The 5,273-nt window shown below is 41.1% G+C and overlaps 1 protein-coding gene across 1 annotated transcript in view; it reads left to right on the forward strand.

Moving 5' to 3' along the window:
* Positions 1–2,589: 2,589 nt before the first annotated feature.
* sema3c (sema domain, immunoglobulin domain (Ig), short basic domain, secreted, (semaphorin) 3C) overlaps positions 2,590–5,273 on the forward strand; it is a 49,500-nt gene continuing 46,816 nt past the window's right edge. Inside the window, exon 1 of the mRNA XM_016279938.1 lies at positions 2,590–2,684. The gene's annotated coding sequence lies outside the window, so the exon portion shown is untranslated. The remainder of the gene's footprint in view (positions 2,685–5,273) is intronic.

A 5,273-nucleotide genomic window follows, 5' to 3' on the forward strand; every position in this document is an offset into this window, starting at 1 on the left:
TCAGGCAAAGCGGTGTTTTGGCAGCCAACCCAACCATTTTAGGCAAAAGTTTCTAACATCACAGATATCCATGAATGATGCTTCCCAAAGCAGACTGAGTTATCGCAAGTCTTTATGATCAAACATTTCCGCAAGCATTTGTGGATTAAGGCCTGAAAAAGGATCTAAAACTCTTTTTAATGTACTGTTTGTGATGTTTCTTTACTCAAGTAAGTAATGCGGCATGTGTGTGTGGTTTTACAGCCCAACGAACAACCCTTCACTCTGACCATTTCACTGCTGTAAATCACTTCAAGAGAGAAGAGCTAATTATTTCCCGCTGTCCCAACAACACACATACTAATACACACCCATGCACTTACACACAATCAATTTCGGCTAGTCTTATTGTCGAGGCACTGCAAGCCAGGCAGACTGCTTGTGTATTTAACCTGAGACTGTAATCACAACACAGGAACACAGTAATCTCTAATTACAACTCACAACCATAGGAAACCCTTTCACACATCAGTGACCACACAACAGCAGAACAGTGCAGATATTTTACAATAGAGCTTTGCTTACTGCAATTTATCCTGTTCCCAACAAAATAAATTAAATACATTAGGCTATTGTATATTTGAATTATGGAAAGAAAACAATAATGTTTAGATAGTAAATACACTAAAATGTCAATGCAAAAATGAGTATATTATTAGTATATTGCTTAAAATATGAATATTTAATTTTCTTTGCATATTATATATGTACAATAGCCTAATTTATTTATGTTTTTACATTATTTTATTTTTTATTTAAAAGACAAATAATTAAATTTTTTTAATTGATCTAAAGACGTTCTTTGTGGGTCCCCAAGGGGACAATTTAGGATTTTTATGGTTAAAGGATTACAAGATATCTTTATAGGTCATGTCACAACATCGGTGAGCAAATTGTCTTCCCTAATCAATTGGCCATTTGCACCCAGTGTGTGCTTTATTTTCAGACAAACGTAGCATCCTTTTGTTTGTTTTGACCAGTACATGCACCATATGCCATTTATATCTGCTAAAGTTTGAGAGAAAAATTTATTGTACATAAGTACTTGAAACTTAAGTCACACAAAAATGCATAAAAGTCACTGCATTAGACACACAACTTGAAACCAAGTGGCAAAACAAGTCACAATATTAAGTGGCTTATTTGTCCAAATTCTGTTTGGGGCCACTGTAGCCGTCATGCATTTAATTTCGAGTACTGTATATGGGCTCTTTGTAATTCCATTGAACATTTGGCTATCATTCACATGATACAGATCCAGCTTTCACCATCTGTAATTAATAACTTGACAGTGGAATTGTGGTAGTGAGGGCAATTCTGACTTTCCTTGCTGAAGTCTGCACAATGTGGTTTAAAAATTGGCTCCAGAGTGTCCAGCTCCCTGCTCTCCCTTTGCAACTGGAATCTTGGGCAGAAATAACATTTAATCTGGGATGTGGATGTGTGTATGGAGACATTATACTGTTGATTTATGGTGCTTTATATTAATAGCAGGATGATAGTTTAATCCGGCGGTTCTGAACTAGGGGGCTGTGCCTCAAAAATGGGCCGCAGGGCTATTCTAATAGTCGCACATATAGCAGGGATGTTAAAATATAAAAAGTTACTAACCATAAAATTGTGTATCAAGATAGGATAACAAAATAAAAGGCTTCCTGATCCTGATCACCCTGTTGGGGTTCATTTTATGATAACTTGTCAATTATTTTGAACTTGTCCATTTTAAACAGGAAAAAAACTTTCCCACACAAGGAAGATTGAAGACTGACTGAACGCATGGTTTAGGAAACCTCTTTAAAGAAAAAAAAATTGCAATTCAATTTGACGGCACAGAAATAGCATCAAAAAATCATTTTGATGTCTTTTTGAATTAAACTAATCTATTCTATCTGTATATTGTTGGTTAACAGTTAACATAACATAACAGTTAATAAATAGACATTATGTATATAAAAAAATTATATATATATTAACATTGTTTAACATTCTTTTGAACTTCATTTATCAAATAATCCCTGGTGGGAAATACATTGGTTCCACAAAAATAGGCATAACTGTTTTCAGCTTTGATAATAATAAGAAATGTTTTGAGCATATCGGAAAGATTTCTGAAGGATCATGAGACATTGAACACTGGAGTAAACTATCCATTATATATATTTTTTTTTTTTCATTTCCCCTGCTGAGTTGTGTTGCAATTTTATGTAAATGTAAATGACATATACTGTCAATTCTGCATGCATTGATGGATCTAAAGGGGCTTCAATAAGGAGAATGTGACTCTGGAGCTCTGGCACTGTTTCCATTGACTGCTGCTGCTCACTGTGCAGGCAGAGTCAGACTAAGAGGTCTGGAATATCTGTTCAGTGACTTGTAGAGAGGGAAAGAGAGAGAGAGAGAGAGAAAGAGGAGAGGAGGGGGGCTCAAGAGGAGAGGAGTGTAATAGGAAACCAGTCCACCCTTCTCTCTCTCAATCTTCTCAACCTCTCTCTTCCCTGTCCCGCAGTCAGCTGGTTGGACTAACACCTCTCTTCACTCTCGCTGGGGAAGTCCACGCAACACTGTATTTCTTCACTACGTCTGTGACTACAGCACTCACCCACTCTCTGCTCACTGAGGACAGTACGGCTGGGAAGCCTCAGAAGGTGAGTCCCGTTAGGGGTAGATGAGCTCCTGTGTGAACCGAACAGGACAGATTTAGGGAAGGGGGGACTCCAGGCTCAGGCTAACAGGTGCAGACGCCCACCAGAGACAGGAAATCGTAAGACCTCATGCTTCAGCCACTGAGAGAAGAGTCTATAGATGCTTATTTCAGAAACGGACAGTCATATATATTGTTTTTTCTGATCTTTGTTAATATGACTCCTACTCATTCAAAAAACCTACTTATTCAAAAAACAATGAGGAATTATTTTAAGACCTGATGATGTCCCAAAAACGTTTCTCAGAAGTTAAAATTGCTTCATTTCAATTTAGTTGTAAGATTCGTTAATATATTTTGATATTTACTTGTAAATGTACTTGTTGGCATTTTTACTTGTAAATTTACTTGTTAGTATTTTTTCTTACCCCATTAATATTTTTTGATTTTAGTGAAATGCTATATTTAAATTATATTGTGTATTGCTTGTTTGAAAAAGTGGGTTTTTTTTGGCTTCCAACCAAATTTCATTGATGTATTTTTGAACAAAATCTGATTTCTTAACTATTTATTAATAGATTAGTAATTGTCTTTATTTTTAGGTATTGTGAAAAAGAGCTGTCTAGTTGTCTCAGTTTGATCACTGCTATGTATTTTATGCGTCCTGAGACGTTGGGGAACGTGTGCTGTGTGTCTCACAGACAAGACAGAAGTGAGTGTGAATGAGTCTAGGGAGTTTGAGACTAAGACCGTGATGTTATTATTTTATAAGTGTGCCCTAAAGATAGTATCTGGGATTTGATCCAATGTAAAATGCAATATTGAATGGGTGCTTTTATTGTTGTCACATTGTGATAGTGTGTGCATGCCTGGCATTGTGTGTCTATGGAGCCCGGTCTCATGAAAATGCGTATATAAAGAGTACGCCAAATAAAAACGAAAACTCATGGTATTGATACGCAAAAATGGACTTTGGCATGCATATGATACGCATGCGTTTGGCGTGCATATAATACGCAGTTTTTGCGTGCATATGATACGAAATTTGTTGGCGTGCACATTATATGCAGTTTTCACGCACATATGATACACATCTACCCCACAACCCTAAACCTACCCACCGCGTAGCATATACACGCCAAAGTCCATTTTTGCGTATCAGTACCACAAGTTTTCGTTTTTATTTGGCGTACTATTTATACACACTTTCATGAGATCGGGTTGGTCTATGAGCTGGTGAATGGCAGGGTGTGGTATGGTGATGGGCATTAAAATAATAGCTGAACAAAGGTCAATGAGAGTTGCAAGTAAGCAAGTGGACAAATTTCACCGGATGGATGATAAAATTGACAAACAAAATCTCACTGACTTATATTAAAGAAGAGGCCAGAAACATATACAAAGACCTGAATATCACAGAGACTAGCAAACACACTAGCAACCACATAGCAATGTTCTGGCAACCACCAAGAACACCTTCATGGCAGTTTTGCACAGGCAAGTAGCACTAGAAATCTAGCAACATTCATACTGTATAATGGAGTTCCCTTTCAGTCAGTCACGTTCTACGTTACGTCAGTCGTGACTGACGAATTGGGATCTCGCCCGAGAGCCCAATCACCTTCGAGTGTTAACTAAACAAGCCAGCGCGGGTATAAAAGGAGAGCGCGTGCAAACGCACATCAGCTTTTCGCTTCGGAGCCGAGCCTTCTCAGGACAAATCTCCGCGAGTGTTTGGAAGAAACAGCTGGCGTTGGTGTTACGGTGCGTCAGCGGGGGTTGCCATTCAGTGCTGCTCATCTTCGGCGTGCTGCAGCTGCCATTCTGCGGTCTCGCCGCGACCTCCCCTCTTTCTCTAAAAGAGTGTTTCCTTTTTTCCTAAAAGAGCAAATGTCTAAAAGAGCTCCACGAGCGACGGGCGTCGAGCCAGGTAAGTGGCGCGCCGCACACTCAGACCCCACCCTGGGATGCACGGAAGCCTCCCGGGTTGGGTCCCTGTGTTCCACTGCGTTGCCCCACTGCGGGTACATCGGTGGTTTCCCTAGTCCCGCCTGCTCGGTTGCTGGGGGCCTGGTTAGCATGCCCCAGGCCGTCTCGCTGGCTCATGTGAACCGCCAGACTCGGCTATGCGATTAAATTTGCACGGCGCCCTCCCAAGTTCAGGGGCAACTTGCTGAACCGGGCCCTTCACAAGCTCCCGTTCAGGATGTTGACACAGAAACGCATCTTTCAATGCATCCATCCTTTCGATTGGTTCGCAGCGATCGACCTCAGGGTCGACTGGGACAAGAGCAAACTCTCCCCGGTGCAGAGGATCTCTTTTCTCGGCATGGAGCCGGACTCGGTCAACCTCTCAGCACGTCTCTCAGTAGAACGTGCACAGTCGATGCTGAACTGCCTGGGGTCCTTCCAGTGCAAGACGGCGGTTCCACTGAAATAGTTTCAGAGGCTCCTGGGGCATATGGCATCCGCAGCCGCTGTCACGCCGCTCGGGTTGCTTCATATGAAACCGCTTCAGCGTTGGCTTCACGACCGGGTCCCGAGATGGGCATGGCACGGCACTTACCGGGTTTCTGTCACCCCGTGCTGCCGT

This window comes from Sinocyclocheilus grahami, unplaced genomic scaffold (genome assembly GCF_001515645.1).
Source record: "Sinocyclocheilus grahami isolate Dianchi unplaced genomic scaffold, SAMN03320097.WGS_v1.1 scaffold135.1, whole genome shotgun sequence".
In the NCBI taxonomy this organism is placed as follows: domain Eukaryota; kingdom Metazoa; phylum Chordata; class Actinopteri; order Cypriniformes; family Cyprinidae; genus Sinocyclocheilus; species Sinocyclocheilus grahami.